This window comes from Schistocerca nitens, chromosome 2, assembly GCF_023898315.1.
Source record: "Schistocerca nitens isolate TAMUIC-IGC-003100 chromosome 2, iqSchNite1.1, whole genome shotgun sequence".
Classification (NCBI taxonomy): Eukaryota; Metazoa; Arthropoda; class Insecta; order Orthoptera; family Acrididae; genus Schistocerca; species Schistocerca nitens.
Genome location: NC_064615.1, coordinates 682,684,583 through 682,707,300, shown reverse-complemented (window position 1 = coordinate 682,707,300; position 22,718 = coordinate 682,684,583). Strand labels below are relative to the sequence as shown.

The 22,718-nt window shown below is 42.8% G+C and overlaps 1 protein-coding gene across 1 annotated transcript in view; it reads right to left on the bottom strand.

The window, feature by feature from the left end:
- LOC126234555 (pH-sensitive chloride channel 2-like) overlaps positions 1 to 22,718 on the bottom strand; it is a 279,036-nt gene that overhangs the window by 242,194 nt on the left and 14,124 nt on the right. The gene's annotated exons all lie outside the window — the stretch shown is intronic.

Genomic DNA, 22,718 nt, shown 5'->3' with positions numbered 1-22,718 from the left:
GTGGCAGCCGTCGTGGAGAATGTTCCACTCCGTCGTTTGCCTACACCATGCTGGTGCTCCACCTGCCTGGTACTGATACTGTGGTCACTGTCAAAGATCAGAATACCAAAGGCACGTCTTCCAGCAAGGGTCACCCAGGGGAAGTGTAGGTACACCTTGAGTGCGTGGCGTTGTGGAAGGATGACTGGTCCCTCGAGGCAATCGTCAATACGCCGCGTTCACATATTGAGGCTGAACCAGTGCTGATGGTAATTCTCTGTAGCCCATAGATGGGTGTTGTGAAGGTTGACGATACTGCACCTCCTTTGGAATACATTTCCATCCATATGTCCACGTGAACGTTTTTGCTCCTTATCCTCCTAGGGATATTTTTCTGCTGTTTGACCCCATTTGGCAAAAGTGCCTTGTGCGTAATGTGATGTGATGTGTTGTGTGCGTGTGTGTGTGTTTTCCAGCCTAATTCTGGAACATTCAGAGCAATTTAAAACGCATTTGACACACATCTGACCTTGAAAAAATTTCGATGCACTATGACACTTCATATGGTGGTGGAAAGAGGGGGAAGGAAGATTATCACATGTCAAGAAACTTCGGAATATATGGAGAAATTTTCACCAAGAATAGTAGGCATATGGCTTACTATCTAGAAAAAAGTACTGTGAGGGTATAAGTAAGTAGTCAGGCAAGTATAAATAAGTAACCAGGCAACCCCGAGTTATCAGCTATACTGTTATAAATTTTATAGCGTCGTTAAGCTGATAAACATGAGCAGGGCACTCTCACCTCCTATCCGAGTGAGCTGCTCATGTGACAGTCAAGTGTGAAACTTTGATCAGCATATTGCGAAAACATATTAAACCGTTTACAATACTAATAAAGAAATGATTACTTATAGAAAGACAGTACAATACGTGAATGAACTACACAATTACATATGCAAAAAAACTACATATACGGTTGAGATGAAGGATTCGTCTGAAGATAAGATAGACGTAAGACAAGTTGCCCTATTTATTCTAGTACGCAAAAGCTTTCTAGGTACACTCGTCGAGTATTACGAGGAAGCACTCCGGTTAAAAATTAAGTAGGCATGTTTTTTTAGTTATTTTAGTTTTAATGTTGGGAGCATCTGATTGAAGACTTGCGTCTAAGCAGATATTCATTTCTAATGATAGACCTTCTCTATGGCCAGACAGACAATAACTAACAGCAACTCATTTAAAATCATTGATATCTGAACTTTATTCCTATCAATTAATAAAATAGTTAACACTTGTAATTAAAAACGTTAGAGACTGCCAGGAGTATGCCGTCTACTTCTATATGAATTCGTTCTCTTCGCCGGTGGCTGTTTATGCACATAATTTTCTCTGTAGTCTAGTTGGGTGCGTGATGAGGCAGACTGGACTCAGTGGGCCAGGTCGGTGACTAAATGTTCGGACCGACCCCCACGGGGACTGTGGCCCACCTTTTCAGAGGGCAGCACATTGAGTCGACTGCCCGGAGCACTGGACAGGGAGCGTCGTTGTCAGCGCTGTCGTTTGCGGGTCGCGTCTCTGCAGTTTGCCGCATAATGCACTCGACACGATATGGGATCCAAGGCTATTTTAACAGCATGGCGAGTACCTGCACTGGCAGAGTTTCTCAGGTTTTACAAACAAGCGTCCACACAAAACACACTTCAAAGGAACCTTGTTTTTTGCCGAAAAATCGCCTTCCAGCAACACTGTGAGATGGCAGCTAATGACGGACAAAGACCGTGGCGTTCCGTGACAAGCGTCCAGGTCACGTTGTGAGCAGGAATTCTTTTTTCTTTGTAAAGCGATGCTCCAACTTTTTATGGTCGCTTTATGCAGGGTGAATAGCCTCTGGCCTATAAAGTTGCAAGAGGGCTCCTCATTGGCTGATCTAAAAACGCAGCAGAATAGGAGAAGCCAAACGCAAATTTCTGAACAGTTTGGACATGGAGGCGAGCGTATTGGCTGACGTAACAAATTTAGCTGAGGAGTGTGACAGTAGCTCAGAACTATTTAAGAACTGTGTGCTTAGGTGTGTAACGATTGGTTCATTTCGTAAAACTTTTGCATGGATGGGAGACGGTTTTGTTAACAAAAATATAGTTGCCTAGCATTTTTGCAAAGCTTTTTTCATTGGCGCATTAGAATTGCACGAACCAGTAGAGCAGAGATGGAACTCTGTGTCAATAGATAAGGCTCTTTGGGACATGATGTTATTGGAGTGGGGGGGGGGGGGGGGGGGAATACACTTCAGTTCGGAACGCAATGGAGAAGAGTTCGTCCGGAGACCTGATAGAGAGCTGATGGGTTGAAGTCTGGGACGGATGAAGCTCTCGCTACACTCCATGCATCTGAGTGCTGAATAGCGAGAGAGATCACAGCTGGATACGAGATACCGTGAGTTTTTAGGTGCACTGTTTGGATTAGCCACATTTCACGAACACAATATTTTTCTCGGGTGATTGTAGGCTCACTCATGACTCAACCTGGAATGTTAGTTGCATGTGTAGTTTCTCATTCTTCCAGAGGATTTGGGCAACTACTGCGTGGCCACCAAAGATTTATCTTCCCGTAATTCACTTCTAGATTACGGTTTTATCTCATTCATGTAACCCATACAATCTCTGTCAGGATATTCAAGTGATAGATTAGTACTGTCTTATGTCAAAAATTATTCATTTTCTTACTCTCTGCATTACAAGTGATCGAACAGAACCTTTAATAATTTGTTATTCATGTATGTCAGCAGGGAAGTTTTGTAATAAACAGGGATCAATGTGCACCGCCGGCCGGGGTGGCCGAGCGGTTCTAGGCGCTACAGTCTGGAACCGCGCGACCGCTACGGTTGCAGGTTCGAATCCTGCCTCGGGCATGGATGTGTGTGATGTCCTTAGGTTAGTTAGGTTTAAGTAGTTCTAAGTTCTAGGGGACTGATGACCTCACAAGTTAAGTTCCATAGCGCACAGAGCCATTTGAATGTGGACCACTGTTTCACTTCGTAGATAAACGAACACCCTGTTTGTTATCTTTCATGGGGTCAGTACCATGTCTCATATTTGCTTAGGTCACCCGTGACCTAGTAGTCAGAAGTTTCATCCTGACACTCAGGGGTATGTCGAAGACTCAGCTGTACCCTCAAACTAAGTAAATTTCTCAGATCGCTCTCTATATGAAGACGTACACTAACGGAACATTTTACAGTGAGCACACGTGGTCGAGACAGAACCCGAACCCACGAACTCCGGTTTTCCAATCAGTGACGCTCCTTCGATCATTGAGAACAGACTGCAGTAAGTTACTATCAAATTTCTGAACACTTCTTGCTGATGTCAGACAACATCGAATGTGCAGCCACGCAACACTTTGGAAAAAGAAGAGAGAGAGAGAGAGAAAGACACACAAAAGCTAGTATGCAAGCATCTCGGAGAAGACACATTTCATGACTTGCGCCATGGAAGCTACAAACCACTCAAGCACAATAAAACAAGAGCATCAAAAATGAAAATGAAATAGTTGAAACATCTCTTTCAAAACACGTAACCTACACCGATTCAATGAAGCTGTAAGTGTGACAGGGACAGGCCCGATGGATTTGCATTAGCTTGCATTACATCTAACGGCGAACGAATAGCAAAAGTTCGATTTCCTTTAAAACCAATATGACACTACCAGATAATAATTCAGGCAGATTGCTTGTGCAGTTCAGAATGCGTAGGATTAACGATTAGAAGAGTGAGCCCAGCAAGTGGTATAAAAACAAAAATCCTTGAAAAAGTTCTCAGACAGAAGAAGCGAAGATACTTAATACCTGGGACGTAAAGAAGAACTGTAAAGAAGAACTGTCATACGCATGGGACGATAATAGCGAAATACGGAAATGAAGTATTAAATTCTTAAGTTACATCTCAAAAAATCTGTTGTATTATGATTAGTAATATAATCTTTAGTCGCTTTAAGATGATCAACAGAGAAGGAAAATGCTTAGACAAATGTCTTGTAAACACCAAGACCACCTTGGAATAGAGAAAATCTGATAATAAAATATATCTCACAGAACCAGATTCCGATACAAGTTACATTTAAATTGTTCCAGGAGCAACAAACAGCGACCAAAGAGGAAAAACACTGAACAGACGAAAAAGCCCGAGCGCCGTACGCAATGTCGCCCAAAAGTAATACAGGATGTCAAATTAAACACGTTTCAGCCGTCTAGTTTGCAAACTTGTTTTATTTGGCTGCCATATTCAGACTCCTGACCGACGTGTAGGAAGATTCTATCTCGGTTCTGATCAAAACGGGGGCCAGCAATACCGGTAGTACTAGACTTTTGCTATAGCAAAAATCTACTTGCTGTAGTAAAAATCTACTACATCCTGTATCGAACAGTCGAGTCCCGCAACCATATCTAAAAAAAATGGACGTACAGAGACAGAGTGATACTGTTCTCCATGTGCTACGGAAACCATTCTGTTCAGTTCTGTGCAGTCGTTGAGCGAATAAACTTTGAGCTTACTGAGTATCGGCCGCCAAATTTGTGACTAGGTTCAGAATCAATATGTTGCTCTTAACGGGACGAAATCGATATATGGCTACCCCAGTAGAGTTTGCGATACACAGAGTGAGTCAGGAGGAAAGGTACAGGCTTGGAAGGGTTGATAGTATTAGTGATTCTGAACACAAAATCTCATGTGGACGTATACCCTATTCTGAATGGTTTACGGGATAGAGTACATTTATTATCACTTTTGTACGTTTTACGTGAATAACTCGAAAACTGCAACCATCAGCGAAAACGTGTCGCAGTACAAAATTAAGCTAAACTTACTGCAAAAAGGTCCTATTCATTTTTTCTAGTACTTCCAGTTTACGCGAAGAGAGCACGAGAATATTGAAAATCACTCGCGACGCGCATGCATTGTATCCTAGATAGGTTTTGTATGCCAATTCCAGGTAGTTTCCAGACTTGACAGACGACAAGTGTCCGGTATGAAATTGATCATCTCAACTTAATCTACAGTACTGTTATACGGTGTAAACAATGTCAATGTTTGCGTAGTATAGAAAATAAATGGCAATGTACATTAAATGTGTTCTATCTCGGAAACCATTCGGAATAGGGCTTATGTTCGTATGACGTTTCTTGTTTAGAAACACTAATATAATCACCCCTCGACGCACGTATCTTTCCTCATGACTCGCCCTGTATAAAAGTTATATTCTGAATAGCGTCAGAAACTGCTTGATGGCCTTCGAAGACGACAGGGCTACTGTTGCCTATGGGAATGTTGCAACAGCAGACGACTGTGGCGAAGTGGAGGAAGACCTACAGAAGATCGATAATTGTTGCAGGGATTAGAAGTTGATCCTAAGCCTAACTAAATGTAGCGTAGGGCGCATAAATAGGTGAAGAGATCCATTGCTGTTCTATTTCACTAATGATGATGAATCACAGAAATCAGTAACAAACGTAAAATATCTAGGTATAACAGTACGGTGCGAACAAAAGTTGCGGGGCCACATAAAACTAATTGTAGCAAAAGTAGATGTCAGGCTGACATTTTTTGGAGGAATCTCAAGGAAATGTAATTTACCAACGAAAGAAGTGACTTACGAGAGATTATTTAAGTATTGCTCATCAGTCCGAGATGTGTGCTAGAGAGGATTAATAGAAGAGGCGGAGAAGGTGCATTGGTTCGTTTAGTAAGTGTGAGAAAGTTAGGAAGATATTTAATAAACTCTAGACGCAGAAGGCGCAAAGAAACGTTGGGCACCACGGAGAGGTGTACTGCTTAAATTCCGACAACGTACGCTCAAAGAAGAGTCGGGCAACGTAATTACTTACTCCTATACACAGGGTGAGTCAGGAGGAAAGGTACATGCTTTGAGGGGTGATACTATTAGTGATTCTGAACAAAATACTTCAGATGGATACATGTCCTAATCCGAATGATTTACGAGAAAGAACACTTTTAATGTCCATTGTTATTTGTTTTCTGTATTCAAACAGTGTTATTATTTACAATGTACCACAGTAGTGTAAAGGAAGTTGTAACGAACAATTTGATAGTGAATGCCTGTACACAATCAGGTCGGATAGCTGCCTTAAACTGGCCTACAAACACTGTCTAAGTTGCAACGCGTTGCGCATCGAGCGAGATTTTCAACATTCTAGCGCTCTCTTCGTGCAAACTATACGTCCTAGAGAAAATATAAACAGGTCGTTTCTTGTATGAATTTAATGTATTGAGACACGTTTCTGCTGGCGGGTACACTTTTCGAGTTATAAGAAAAACATACAAAAGTGATATTAAACATATTCTGTCTCGGAAACCGTTCTGAACATGGCGTATGCCCATCTGAAGTATTTTGTTCACCTCTCAAAGAATATACCGTTTCTACTGACTCACCCTGTATCTATCGGGAAATGACCACGAGTAGAAAACCAGATACGCGAATGGAATGTGGAAGGGAGGAATGATAGTGATACCGCTATTATCCTCTCTCAGACACCGTATGGTGGTTTGCGGAGTGTAGCTGTAGTACAATAAGAGAATGCTCGCATCGGAGAAGTTCTGAAGTCACGAGTAGTTATTTAAATGGTTGAAAAGTCGATAAAAGCAACAACAACAACAAAATGCTACTATGGAACGTACATTTTCAGGTGCCCTGTCTAACTGCTGATTCCATTTTAACATACAACTTTTCGAAGACTAAGATCGTGTGGTGATACAGGCGATGGTCTTACGTGGACCGAGACTCTGCTAATTAGGACAGTCCTTAACACTGAAATGGAATCATCAGCTCAGCAAGACACACGAAAATTTATCGTATGTCATCTGCTACGAGAAGACACACACAAAAAGCAAACAGCACTGAGCTAAACAGTACATTGTAGGAATGCGGTAGAGTTAACAAACAGCGCCAGCTAGCCACAACATCCGTGTGCGACATGTGCGGTGCCGCAGCCTACGGGAACTTTCACGCAGGCCTCGGCGGTGCACATCCCGTTGCTGGGCTGCTGGAGTTTGTAGGGCCCGCCTGGCTTGTCGCATCAAAAGAGAGATAATGTTTTGACGGTGCCGAGCCTTAGCAAACGTACAGCGCGTTGAGATTGGACACCGCCCCATTAAGGTGTGAACAAAGCTCTTGCGGCATGTCCTTAATCTCCACGCAGGTAACGCTACTTCTCTAGGGGCTTCGCACCTTCAGCTCTGGTTTGTGGGGCTCGGCAATAGCGATATAGCTTTGTCGAACCAGTCTCACTGTCAACCGTTGTGGCTGAAACTTGCCAAATGATACTAACATATACAACTGTATCTTGAAGAATAAATATTTTCGCAGACAATAGCGTAGTTTGCGGCACGCGATAGGTCAACTTTGCCATAGCGCTTCAGATTTCATCTCCTTTTCATCGTGTGTGTGTGTCTATTCTGCGCATGCAGCTTATCACTTGTTAATGGATGACAACAAATAATTAATATCAAAACATTTTGGTTCTTTACTGTACCATCCACTATCAGACAAAGGAAGAAATTGCTACCACAGTCACCGCGTGTCATAACCTCTTTTCCACCTACAGTCCTTGAGCTGAATACATCACGAATGCTATTGTGTAATATTTCTGGTTTAGTCAGCCATCATATTAGGCTCCACGAAGCTGTTCCCAGAGCAGTGGAGATGCAAGAAGTATATAAATGACGAAATGTGGTGTGAGGTACCTGTTACAGATGTTAGATTCGGTACCATTCCCGTGAGAAAGACCGCCTGCATAATGCTACTGCTCTGTGATTGGCTGCTGTGTTCGGAGCAAGGCGCCAAAACGTTAAAGTATAGTTATTATTATTAGTTAAACTAATCATTGGAATGACTTCATTTTTTAATGTAAATATCTCTCAAAAGATGACCATCAAGCAGTCATTTTAGAATTATTTAAAAAATTTAAATCAAAAACAAAAGACTGACGAAATTGCAGACGAAGACTTCGGAAGCGCTCGAGTCACGCCTTTTCTGGTATGGCGCGCGAAGTGTTTCGGGCTGTTCGTCACTCTGGATTAGGCAATCGAGAAGAACAGACATGTTGTCTGTCATAGGAAGTGTTTCCAATTTTTATTTAAGTTCCTGTTAGTCACTTTGGATGAGGCAGTCGAGACGTACAGTCATGTTGTCTGTGGCAGGATGTGTTTGCCAGTATTCCGTATTAAAAGATTCACTCTGGTAGTCATGACACGTGCCACAAATAGTGTAAAGATACATTTTCGTAAACATTGTGTTTGATCATGTACTTTGCTGTATCAGAAAGTGTTTTATTAAGATCATGTAGTCTTCTCGTGTGACTATATTAAAATACGCGAGTGGCATCCCAAAGAAGTGATACATTATTTCAGAATAGAACCTCGCTAAAAGTCAGTTTCAGCCTCAAGATACAGAACCTACGACCTGCGTGCTGTTTTCTGCGCTGGGGATATCAACTTGAAGATAGCAGTTTAGTGAACTATAACAGAACCTTCGTATTCCACACTGTGCAGTGGGAACAACTAGGCGCCTCACGTGTACTGCATGCACAGAGCAAATGTGCTCAGTGACACGTCATTTGCAGTAATGCAGAGAAGGTAAAGGAGGATGATCGTTATTAACACCAACAGTCAATTCATGAAATGAGTGAAGCGCACACACACACACACACACACACACACACACACACACACACACACACACACACACACACACACACACACACAGCCCGCATCTCGTGGTCGTGCGGTAGCGTTCTCGCTTCCCACGCCCGGGTTCCCGGGTTCGATTCCCGGCGGGGTCAGGGATTTTATCTGCCTCGTGATGGCTGGGTGTTGTGTGCTGTCCTTAGGTTAGTTAGGTTTAAGTAGTTCTAAGTTCTAGGGGACTTATGACCACAGCAGTTGAGTCCCATAGTGCTCAGAGCCATTTTGAACACACACACACACACACACACACAGATGCAGGTGTTGACACAACACATTAACGTGCCTAATGCGATGTAAGAAAGCCGCTGGCATTCAGAACAGTTTCCTGTCGTCTCAGAGTGAATAAATACTGGCACTGTATAGTTTTCAAAGGCCTCTTATATCATTCTTCCCGCAAAATAGCGACAAGTTCAGATAACGATGTTGGAGGTGGATAGCGTTCACGTACCCTTCTCTCCAAAGTAGACCACAAAGGCTCAGTAATGTTGGGGTCTCGTGTCTGTAGTGGTCAGGGGAGATGCGACAACTCATACTCGTGCTCGCACAACCATTCCTGGACGATGAAAGCTGCGTGAAAAGGGTCTCTATCGACTTGGAACACATCATTGCTTTTGGGGAGCAAACATAGTACTATGGGATGGATCTGATCAGCCAAAGAGGTTACGTAATCCTTGGTAGTAGTGCTACTTAGTGTAGTAGCCAAGTGGCCCACGGGATACCATGATACGGGTGTCCAAATCATCACCAAACCCCCCCCACGTTTCTCTCGTGGGACGTAAACTCGGTCAGAAGTTGGTGTGAAACAAGACTCATGCGCCCAAATGAGATTCTGCCATTGCTCCGTAGTCAAGGTTTTATGGCTTCGGCACCTCGTTTTCATATTGGGAATTTGCGTTACTGATGAGTAGTTTTTGGAATTCCAGTTTGCCCTGAAATTCCCAGGTTATGGAGGTCACCTCGTTTTGGTTCGCCGCTAACTGGGTTGGTGGGTGTGACATTCAGTTCTGCAGTGACTTCTGCAGCTGTCGTCCTTTTATTTTCCGTTACAATCGTCAGCAGTCCATGCTTCCCGGTCACGCTACCGCTCCAAACGCAGCCATTTGTGTAGTGGTGTCAATAACATGAGACGGTAATTCCCTGATCCGGCTGCTGATAGTCGACCAATGGTGCAGAATGACACAGAATATCCCAAGCAGTCCGTTTCTAGTTCTCAGAATGCAGGCGCAGGTGTGAAGCGGTTAGGATGTGCTCGGTGTGCAATACGGTAATCCTCCCTTTGGATGGTCAGACGTGATCGACTGGAACCTTTATGACGAGTATGGCCGTCCTCAGGTTCCCATGCAGTCGAACATAGGGCCAGTGTCACGGCCTTATGTCCCACAAATCTCCCACAAATCTGAATACTGCACGATTCGAGACCCACGGCCATCATCGTGGCGTGACCGGGAAGCATGATCTGCTGATGAAAGCGTCACATTGTGTTCAGCAATGGACTGTGGTTCAGCACTACCCCGGATGACCGTCGTCGGCGAGTATACGGCGACCTGGGGAGAGGTGCCGTTCTTCCAGTATTTTGGAGAGGCACACGAGTGTTACTGCAGGCACCATCATGGTTTGGGGAGACATTGAGTATGACTTCAGATCACGGCTGGTAGTAACTGAGGGAACTCTGTGGACACACCGCTACACCACAGATATGCTGTGTCCTCAGGTGTTGTCTCTGACCCGACAGTATCGTGGTGATATTTTCCAACAGGACAATGCTCGTTCACACACGATACGTGTTTCTATGAATTGTCTGCGTGATGTTGAAGTACTCCCTTGGCCAGCAAGATCCCCAGAACTGTCCCCGAAACAAGTGTGGGACGAGCTCGTCAGCACCAGTGCCATTATCAAGAATATCAAGGACCATTTCCGCTATATATATTGTGTATCTCTGCGTTGCGTATGTCGTTGTATCATTTGTATAATCCTGTGACTTTTCAAACTCTGTCACCTACTGACAACGCTGTCTCACACGCGTACACAGCATCTCCTTGTCCTTCATGTTGTTGTTGTTGTGGTCTTCAGTCGTGAGACTGGTTTGATGCAGCTCTCCATGCTACTCTATCCGGTGCAAGCCTCTTCATCTGCCAGTACCTACTGCAGCCTACATCCTTCTGAATCTGCTTAGTGTATTCATCTCTTGGTCTCCCTCTATGATTTTTACCCTCCATGCTGCCCTCCAGTACTAAATTGGTGATCCCTTGGTGCCTCAGAACATGTCCTACCAACTGATCGCTTCTTCTAGTCAAGTTGTGCCACAAACTCCTCTTCTCCCCATTCTATTCAATACCTCCTCATTAGTTATGTGATCTACCCATCTAATCTTCAGCATTCTTCTGTAGCACCACATTTCGAAAGCTTCTATTCTCTTCTTGTCTAAACTATTTATCGTCCATGTTTCACTTCCATACATGGCTGCACTCCATACAAATATTTTCAGAAACGACTTCCTGACACTTAAATCAATACTCGATGTCAACAAATTTCTCTTCTTCAGAAACGCTTTCCTTGCCATTGCCAGTCTACATTTTATATTCTCTCTACTTCGACCATCATCAGTTATTTTGCTCCCCAAATAGCGAAACTTCTTTACTGCTTTAAGTGTCTCATTTCCTAATCTGATTTCCTCAGCGTCACCCGACATAATTCGACTACATTCCATTATCCTCGTTTTGCTTTTGTTGATGTTCATCTTATACCCTCCTTTCAAGACGCTGTCCATTCCGTTCAACTGCTCTTCCAAGTCCTTTGCTGTCTCTGACAGAATTACAATGTCATCGGCGAACCTCAAAATTTTTATTTCTTCTTTGTCTTTCATAGTAATCACTAAACGTCTGAAGCTGTCCACGTTCCTTATATACTAAACCCAACCAGGCCTGGCAACAACAATAGACACGTGCACAACTAACTGACTGGGACGGCCGTTCTACCTGTAACAAAGAATTACAGCTCTAATCATTTACATACTCGGTGATGGAGTGCATGTGTACGAAGTTGCATTGATATCGGACCGTATCTTCTGGGAGCTTCACGTTTTTTTCGGACAGTGTATATACTACAAAGTTCGTATGTTAAAAATAAGTTGGAAGTACCCTGCTTTGTGATCCATTGCTCCTCTGAATTCCTCTCATCATGTGTTTCAAAAGCAGTATTGCGAAGGACTTTGTAATATGAATTAGCGTGTTAAAAACGATATAGTCTATCGTGCATTACTTAGGCAATACTCAAGAGTTGACTACATCACGAGTACTCGTGTAGCCCAAAAGCCCGTTTATTTTTCGTTATTTTCAGCCTGTAGAGTGGTTCGAGACTGATACCGATGGACTGGCTGCGTAACCGAAGAGGGAATAATTAGGCGACGGAAGCAACAACCAGATTGGGCACAAGGTGAGCTTCTATAATGTCTGTCAATCGGACTGTATCATTCTGTCGAGGCGCGCACGGAAGAGGAAGCAGTCGGGACGTCTTGTAGCTTTGCCCCACTGGCTACGTGCCAGCTTGACACTCACATTAACATTTCTGTGAATAGAGGAAAAACTAAACTCCACGATCGGGCCCATAGATCTGCGCGCTGGCGGTCCTCTGCCAAATGGCGTCAGTCGGATCCGGTGTGGAGGCGCATGAGGTCAGCACACCACTCCGCCGGCCGTTGTCGGGTTTCCAGACCTTGGATCCGCTACTTCTCACTCAAGTAGCTCCTCAGCAGCCAGTTCCAGTCCTCCCACAAAGGAAAAATCTCTGGCAGTACCGGGCAGTGAACCCGTGTCCTCCACTTGGCAATTGAACGCGCTGACTACTCAGTTACGGACGATGAAAACATCTTTGCGTATGCCCAAGATAGGAGGAAGTGTAACACCGGTCGAAAATTTTGAATCTGTTTATTGCAGATAGATTTCAACTCCTGTGCAGCTATCTTCAGTGCTACACGAACAAAAGAAGACAATGAGAATCAGGCACTAAATTATAAATTAAAACAAGATCACAAGTACTTCACCTTGTAAACCGTAAATTTACTTCCCCATTGTATCAAAGTTATGACGACTTACCGTAAATAAAATCGCACTGGTTACCACTTGAAATTACAAATAACGAACAGTTAAACTGAGGTTGCTGCTTACATTTCCATGCCGCATACCTCGTTATGTGACGTCTGTAATAAATAGCGTTATCTTTATTATAGTTATTTGTATTCTACCCTTTTTTTAAATATTATTTAAAAAATAAAATGTAATATCCTTACGTAAAACTACAGTCGTTAAATACTAAAATACATCCAGTAATTACGTTAAAACCAGAAGGAAGAATCCACATACACATGGCGCAAAATGAAATACTATTAACATATGTTTTTGAATACAAACTAAAATGAATACAAATATTTAAAAAACCAGGTATATATTACGTATACATATCGCACGCCGAATACAAAATTGTCTCTTCCAGCTTAGCCTACATTGCGAAAAGTAACTTATATGCTTGTCAAGTCTGAACCAAGGAAGTGCAACGTACAAATTAGCTTGTAAATACCTATGACTGTTTATTATTGAGCCAATTATGCCTTGGTTTGCTGTCAACAATAATACAGATACATGCACGGTCGGTGGCTACTGGAAAAATGGTTTGATTTGCGAGGTGTGAATTTTGTTCTCAATTTGGCATCGCACAGCACTAATAGAGCAGCATGCGAGGTGTTGTGTGTCTTTTTTGGACCTCTGAAAATCCCTTATTTTTGTTAATTAGGTGACTTTCGGAAAGCTCTCAAAATTGGGCGCTTCTCATAGCTACCTGCTCATTGAATAAGATGGCATCTCTGATTTCTAAGTATCTCCATTTCCTCAAGGAGATCCATAAATCTGTTCTTATCCCCACTATGCAGCAGCATGAGTTAGAAGGTCAGATCATTAGCACAATGCCAGTATGAACAAGATGAGCAGCAAAATTGGGTTTTTCAGCTATATTCCTCCTCTCTAATGCCACATGCTCACGAAATCTAATCTCAAGCTTTCTCCCAGTTTGCCTCACGTTACAGGTATTGCAATCTGAGCATTATAAGTTGTGTACTCATGATTCATGGAGAAAATTAATTTACGTATATTATTAGCTAACAAATGGCCAAGTTTACTTTCAACTGAAGAAGAAATGACAACATTTTGTTGTTTCAGAGTAGGTGCTATCGTTGCACTCATACTGCCATAATAGGGCAACGTAGTGAACTTCTTATTACAGTCATTATGTTTATTAGTCAAAATTTGTCCATTTCTGTTCTCATGTCTTTGCTATTTTGTTGTAAATGTTACAAACATAATCTTCAGCATAGGTGTTCGTTTTTGTAATATAGCTGATAATCTCAAGTTCTGTTTTGTGCTCGGTAGCTGGCAGTGGAAGTTAGATATCCTATTGATGGCAAATTTAAAAAATGCCTTTTTATGTTGACTGGGATACAAATACGACAGATATGTCATATCCAGCTAGTAGGAAGTACAGCTGTTGTTGGTGTGAAGATGCAACACGTTCTAACAAAGATGTTGTTTATATTTACTTATTGTATGTATTTACCGTATGTTTTTCGTTCGTATTGAATTATACCTCACATTCAGTGGCTAGGAGCACAAACAAAAATTTCGCAGAATTATTGTTCCAATGTTTTTTGATGGAGCAGTCACTCATGTACTTTATTATCAATGTCTGGTTTCTGGCCATAAGACACTTCTTGATGTGGAGTATATATCGCATCCCGGCAAGATAAGTGACACAAGTAAGTCAAAAATCGTCAGTTTTTAGTTTATGTCAGTGAAAAATACGTGTGAAGTACATCTACGTGCACGAAAAATGTCACATCTGCATGTCGCAATTTGTCCACTTCGGGGCAGTTGTGGTTCAAATGGTTTAAATGGCTCTGAGCACTATGGGACTTAACATCTGAGGTCATCAGTCCCCTAGAACTTATAACTACTTAAACCTAACTAACCTAAGGACATGACACACATCCATGCCCGAGGCAGGATTCGAACCTGCGACCGCAGCAGTCGTGCGGCTCCAGACTGAAGCGCCTAGAACCGCTCGGCCACACCGGCCGGCGGGGCAGTTGTGGCAGGTTTGTTGTAGGCTACGCGATCACGATTATTCTCCATGGCAAGGACAGTGTCCCTACAGAGTTGCTACTGGCAGGTGTGCATGGATCATTCAAAAAGAGCGGTAAGTTGAAAGTAATTCTTAATATCACTGATTATTATAAAGTCTGTATTTGTACAGTGTCTGTATCTTACATTACTATTTCCTTCAGACATGCATGCATGCTGACAAGAAAGAAATGGCAATTTCTGTCATACAGAAAGTTCATACTGAATTCGTTTTCTCGGCGAAAATAATTCCTACATTGCATAACCCCATTTATGATTTTATATGTTCATAAATTGTGTTATTGAAATTGTACCTAACTGATGTCCCGTATCAAATTGTATTAATTTTCGTAAATTATAATACTGCATTTTATTTTTTTCTCATAAACCAATTTCAACTTGTTTTTAATTTGTTATATTAACTTAAGCACTAATTTTGAAGGATGTTCGAATGCTGTATTATATTACGGTAAGTATCTAGGAGTGGAAAATTGGCAATAGTGTAACATTACGGGTCATAACAAAAACAAAAAAGTTTTTGGGAAAGCAAGAGAAGTGACTGTTGTGTAGAATACAATGGAACTCATTGTCAAAAACACTTGAAATTTAAAGAAAGCATATACTATTTCAGTATCAGTTTTATAGAATTCGTGAAGTCTATTTTTCTCAAGAGCTGCATTTTTGAGTTGTGCCACTGTTCTTATAGGGATGCGATGTTACAATAAGTGAAGCCGATCCATTAACACTGTAATCGTCTGTAAGTTGATTATTGCCCTAACTAGGGGGTTAGTTTATGAAATAAGATACGAAAATGAAATTAACGCATAAAAGTGTACTATTCTAAACGAAATTGTGATAGCTCTAGCGCAACAAATTGTATACGGAACATAGCCATCCTCCTCAAGGTTACAGTGCCGTTATTAAATCCGTGATACGAGAAAGAGTAAAATCAAACAAAAGAGTAGTGGAAACGCAATAACAGGAGGTTCGATGTTAGAGCTTGAGAGAAAATATTTTTTTAAATTTTTACATCACATATGGGATGGAATATGTCCCAGTCAGATGAGAAGCTAACGTATTGAAGAAGTCGTCATATTAAGGAAGTTACTGAATTAGGTTTATCGAACGAAGTAATGCGGCGGTTCAATATTTGACATGTTTTTAGTAGGAGAGGAGTTAAAATCTTTATCCGAAGGAAGGATGAGAGATTGAGTTTAACGTCGCGTCGATATCGAGGTCACTGGAGACGGAGCACAAGCTCGGTTTACGACACGGAGGGGGAAGGTAATCGGCCGTGACTTTTCAAAACAACTATCCCGGCATTTGCCTGGGCGATTTAGGAAAATCACGGAAAACCTAAATCTGGAATTTCCATCCGACCATAGCCGTTATGTTTCTTCCCATAAGTCCCCCTTAACAATTCAGATGAATGCTTGGAAGGTTCCTTCATGAAGGCCACGGCTGAAGCCTTGTGGGCCTTAGGGCTCTGCCGTCAATTACCAGTACCTCGACATCCTCCTTATTTCCAAGTAATATCGATCAGAAGTCTCGATAATGGCGAGAGAAACGACGATATAACTTCCAGCATGTAATATAAATTTGTGTTTAATACTCAATGGTTTGATAAGAAAATACGTATTGAGCTTAAGATACAGCAGTTCCTGTTGTTCCGTCGTCATGACTGCGTAAATGTTTACAAAGTTTATCTGCGGCCAACAAGGATAAAACTTCGCCGAGAGACTCCCACTACGCAGTAAGCAATAAATTACGAGTTTACTATTGTACGTTCTAGTAAAGATATAGCAGAAAAGGAACAAAGTTTCTTTCAGGAAGCAAACAGGACGAATGCCGATCATTTTAATAAAACAGCCGAATTTATTTATTACAGTCAATAGCAATTTCGGAGAAAAGAAATGAAACGATCGTGCCATTGGTTGGCTGGGAGGCCCCGTCCGGGGACGTTCGGCCGCCAGGCGCAAGTCTTATTTCAGATGACGCCACATGGGGCGACTTGCGCGTCGGTGATGATGAGGACAACACAGCACCCAGTCCGCTGGCGGAGAATATCTCCAACCCAGCCGGGAATCGAACCCGGGCCCGCTGCATGTTACCCAAGCACGTTACCACTCAGCTAAGCATTCGGAGAAAACACACGGACAGAAAAAGTCACAACACCAGCAAGTAGTTGTGCGGCATAAACGAAAATTGGTAGGCGAGTTCCTGCAACTGAAAGACGTATCTCTTCAGATTTCGCACCGGTCGCATAAGAGTGGCGCTAATAGCGCCATGAAGAGGATACAAATCGGTTTGCTTTAAATACACGCTGTATTGGTCGTGAGTATTAGTTACGTTTGTGATTGGATGTGATGAGTTGATGTTAGTTAAGAATTCCTTTAAGGCGACAAAGAAGCCATTATCAACACCTCAGTCAGTTCGAACGAGGTCGTGTAATAAGGCAACGAGGAGCTGGATGTTCCTTCTGCGATACTGCAGAAAGGCATAGCAGAAATTTAGCCACTATACATCAAAAGGTTATATGTCTGTTTTCGGAATAATGGAAGACATTTAGTATTTCACCCAAAACCTTTCAAAAACAACACAGTATTCATGCGCTTAAACACTTTCGAAAATACTCTTGTTCGTTTTGTAAATGTTCAAGGCCACAGTTTTATGCGAAGCCACTTTCACGCTAAAAATAAATGACATGAACACAGTCTTCCAAACAATAGTCTGTTTCGTGGACATTTCGTATTAATACTGTTCTTAATTTTTGTGCCTCTGCCAAATAAGAGAGAGATATCAGTCGACATGTAACTATTGACCGAAATTTTTACCCATGGTCAAGAGAATTCGTTGTACGCTACTGGCCATTAAAATTGCTTCACCAAGAAGAAATGAAGATGATAAACGGGTATTCATTGGACAAATATATTATACCAGAACTGATATGTGATTACATTTTCACGCAATTTGGGTGCATAGATCCTGAGAAATCAGTACCCAGAACAACCACCTCTGGCCGTAGTAACGGTCTTCATACGCCTGGGCATTCAGTCAAACACAGCTTGGATGGCGTGCACAGGTACAGCTGCCCATGCAGCTTCAACACGATACCACAGTTCATCAAGAGTAGTCTCTGGCGTATTGTGGCGAGCCAGTTGCTCGGCCACCATTGACCAGACGTTTTCAATTGGTGAGAGATCTGGAGAATGTGCTGGCCAGGCCAGCAGTCGAACATTTTCTGTATCCAGAAAGGCCCGTACAGGACCTGTAACATACGGTCGTGCATTATCCTGCTGAAATTTGTGGTTTCGCAGGGATCGAATGAATGGTAGAGCCACGGTTCGTAACACATCTGAAATGTAACGTCCACTATTCAAAGTGCCGTCAATGCGAACAACAGATGACCGAGACGTGTAACCAATGGCACGCCATACCATCACGCCGGGTGATACGTCAGTATGGCGATGACGAATACGCGCTTTCAATGTGCGTTCACCGCGATGTCGCCAAAAACGGATGCGACCATCATGATGCTGTAAACAGAACCTGGATTCATCCGAAAAAATGACGTTTTGCCATTCGTGCATCCAGTTTCGTCGTTGAGTACACCATCGCAGGCGCTCCTGTCTGTGATGCAGCGTCAACGGTAACCGCAGCCATGGTCTCCGAGCTGATAGCCCATGCTATTGCAAACGTCGTCGAACTGTTCGTGCAGATGGTCGTTGTCTTGCAAACGTCGCCATCTGTTGACTCAGGGATCGAGACGTGGCTGCACGATCCGTTACAGCCATGCGGATAAGATGTCTGTCATCTCGACTGCTAGTGATACGAGGCCGTTGGGATCCAGCACGGCGTTCCGTATTTCCCTCCTGAACCCACTGATTCCATAATCTGCTAATAGTCATTGGATCTCGACCAATGCGAGCAGCAATGTTGCGATACGATAAACCGCAATCGCGATAGGCTACAATCCGTCCTTTATCAAAGTCGGAAACGTGATGGTACGCATTTCTCCTCCTTACACGAGGCATCACAACAACGTTTGACCATGCAACGCCGGTCAACTTTTGTTTGTGTATGAGAAATCGGTTGGAAACTTCCCTCACGTCAGCACGTTGTAGGTGTCGCCAACGGCGCCAACCTTGTGTGAATGGGGTATCGTCTCAGTTGTGCGAGTGGATTCGTGATTTCCTGTCAGGAAGTTCGCAGTTCGTAGTAATAGACGGCAAATCATCGAGTAAAACTGAAGTGATATCAGGTGTTCCCCAGGGAAGCGTCCTGGGACCTCTGCTGTTCCTGATCTATATAAATGACCTGGGTGACAATCTGAGCAGATCTCTTAGGTTGTTCGCAGATGATGCTATAATACACAGTCTAGTAAGGTCATCCGAAGACGAGTATCAGTTGCAAAGCGATTTAGAAAAGATTGCTGTATGGTGTGGCAGGAGGCAGTTGACGCTAAATAACGAAAAGTGTGAGGTGATCCACATGAGTTCCAAAAGAAATCCGTTGGAATTCGATTACTCGATAAATAGTACAATTCTCAAGGCTGTCAATTCAACTAAGTACCTGGGTGTAAAAATTATGAACAACTTCAGTTGGAAAGACCACATAGATAATATTGTGGGGAAGGCGAGCCAAAGGTTGCGTTTCATTGGCAGGACACTTAGAAGATGCAACAAGTTCACTAAAGAGACAGCTTACACTGCACTCGTTCGTCCTCTGTTAGAATGTTGCTGCGCGGTGTGGGATCCTTACCAGTTGGGATTGACGGAGGACATCGAAAGGGTGCAAAAAAGGGCAGCTCGTTTTGTATTATCACGTAATAGGGGAGAGAGTGTGGCAGATATGATACGCGAATTGGGATGGAAGTCATTAAAGCAAAGACGTTTTTCGTCGCGGCGAGATCTATTTACGAAATTTCTCTTCCGAATGCGAAAATATTTTGTTGAGCCCAACCTACATAGGTAGGAATGGTCATCAAAATAAAATAAGAGAAATCAGAGCTCGAACAGAAAGGTTTAGGTGTTCGTTTTTCCCGCTCGCTGTTCGGGAGTGGAATGGTAGAGAGATAGTATGATTGTGGTTCGATGAACCCTCTGCCAAGCACTTAAATGTGAATTGCAGAGTAGTCATGTAGATGTAGATGTAGAATGCTCTGAAAAGCTAATCATTTGCATATCACAGCATCTTCTTCCTGTCGGTTAAATTTCGCGTCTGTAGCACGTCATCCTCGTGGTGTAGCAATTTTAATGGCCAGTAGCATAATTCCAATGAATTAAAAATGAAACAAGGAGGTTTTGTTCTTTTCATTTCTTGAACAAAATAAGAGTTCTCGATTGAACTATTAATAACTTTAAGTGGACAAGAAATGTTATAGTTTTGATACCCTGTCAATGCGGAGACCATTAAGAACAGCCGGCCGGAGTGGCCGAGCGGTTAAAGGAGCTACAGTCTGGAACCGCACGACCGCTACGGTCGCAGGTTCGAATCCTGCCTCGGGCATGGATGTGTGTGATGTCCTTAGATTAGTTAGGTTTAAGTATTTCTAAGTTCTAGGGGACTTATGACCACAGCAGTTGAGTCCCATAGTGCTCAGAGCCATTTGAACCATTAAGAACACAGTATTAGATAGCTCAGATGGACAAGAATAGAGAAGAGAATTGGACGTGGTGTGAACTGAAGTAAACATCTAAGCAATCTCCAAAAGAAATATGGGAAAGCTATGAAAACGTAAAACAACATGAAAGGACGAGGATATTAATGGTTCAGATGGTTCAAATGGCTCTAAGCACTATGAGACTTAACATCTGAGATCATCAGTCTCCTAGACAGAGAACTACTTAAACCTAACTAACCTAAGGGCTTCACACATCCATGCCCGAGGCAGGATTCGAACCTGCGGCCGTAGCAGCAGCACGGTCCAGGACTGAAGCGCCTAGAACGGCTCGGCCACAACGGCCGGCGGGTATTAATGCCTTTCTTTTAGATGACTGAGGTGGGTTGGTGTTGTGTAGGGATATGATCAGGACTAGGCAAAAGGAAAGGAAGAGAAGAGCGAAACTCCGTGTGGGCACGAAGCCTACATATCTAGATACGGCACAGAGGCAGAACGTGGTCCACGCTCACACGCTGATCCGTACATTAGTTTGGTGAGTATTACACATAGATGTAAATCGTCCATGTCCTTAGTTCACGGGAGGATTGAAATATAAGCCAGGCCTTTAGTTCACAGACTGCTAGTCAAGAAATGTTTTTCTTCCACGAATACCTTCTCATCCTGGAAAATCTGATGATGGAGATTTGTTGATCCATCACGATTCGGACTTACTACCTCTGTTTTGAGGGATTCCTCAGTAGTATGAGTTCGTGACGTCGGGGTACGGAGGCAAGGTGCACAGCACACATTGAGTAGAGTGGGGTAAGATTGCGCGGCGGGTAAGACTGCGCAAGGCTTGTATCTCAGTTTTAGTAATGCAGCAGTTGGCTACTCTGCAGAGCACGAAATAGCCTCTGTGGCTGACCCTTTATTGCCGTAGTTTGATTGTTGTCCCGGTGTTAACGGCTGCGCAATGCGGTAAGAACTATTTTACGTTATTTTCATATAACATTTCATGTTCTGGAAATAAGCTATAACTCAGGCAATAATGGGATTATCAATTTTAACGTTATTCCATTGTGTACTACGATGCATTGTCAGTCTTGTGGTATATTAACACATCTATATTCCTACAAAGCGTTTCCATGTGCAATCAAAATCTGCAGTGACGTAGTGCGGGGCAAGTTTACGCGTTGCAGGTGGGGCAAAACTGCGCAGTGCGTAATCTTACCCCATTCGTTATAATTATCAGCTTTTTCATAGACCTAGAAATATTTATGAACGTTGAGGTGGATATTATACACCGACAGTAGTCCTCTAAGAATCCTTTTTTTATATTTTAGTGTCTACAAAAGGAAAATCGAACGGAAACCATGCGCCCCAGAAATGCTGGAAGCTGCAAAAGAGGGCTTGAATAAAGGGCGAGTCTAAACGACAAATAGCGAGGGAGTTTGGAATAAGTGAAGCTGCCCTCAGAAATCGCCTTAAAGAGGTACCAGGCCCTTGCAAGCGTACTTTTATCTCTATATTTTTTATTTTGGAAACTTTTGCCTACGAAGGGATAAGCTTAAAATTAGTACTCCCACCCCCACTTTTTTCAGGGTTTTGGGGTAAACAAACTGGGAAGATTCGGTAGAATATTTAATGATGAACAGGAACTGGAACTCGCCGAACACTGCAGATCTTTGGACAAATGTTATTATGGTATGACTCTGAAAGATTTCAGAAGATTATTTCATGACTACTCTGAGAGGAATGACATAAAAACAAAATTTGACAAAAATACTAAGATGGCCAGAAAGGACTGGGCTTATGATTTCCTGCAGAGACTAGTCTCGGACGTGTGATGGGTTCAACAAACAGCAAACGAGCATCTTCTTTGATAATCCTTCGTCGCTGATGGAGAGATATAAATTTGAACCTCATCGCATATATAACATAGATGAGTCAGGAATTACAACTGTTACTAACAAAGTGCCGAAAGTGATTGCAACACGTGGCAAGAAGCACATAGGCAAAATAGCATCTGCAGAAAGAGGTCAGCTGATAACGGTTGTATGTTGTATGGGAGCTGGGGGAGTTACATCCCTCCAGGAATAATATTTCCTCGGAAAAGGATGAAGGAGAGTTTGAAGAACGGTGCCCCTCCTGGGTCACTAATGATGTGTTCGGACGCTGGATGCATCATCATTTGTATCTCACATGGCTACAACAT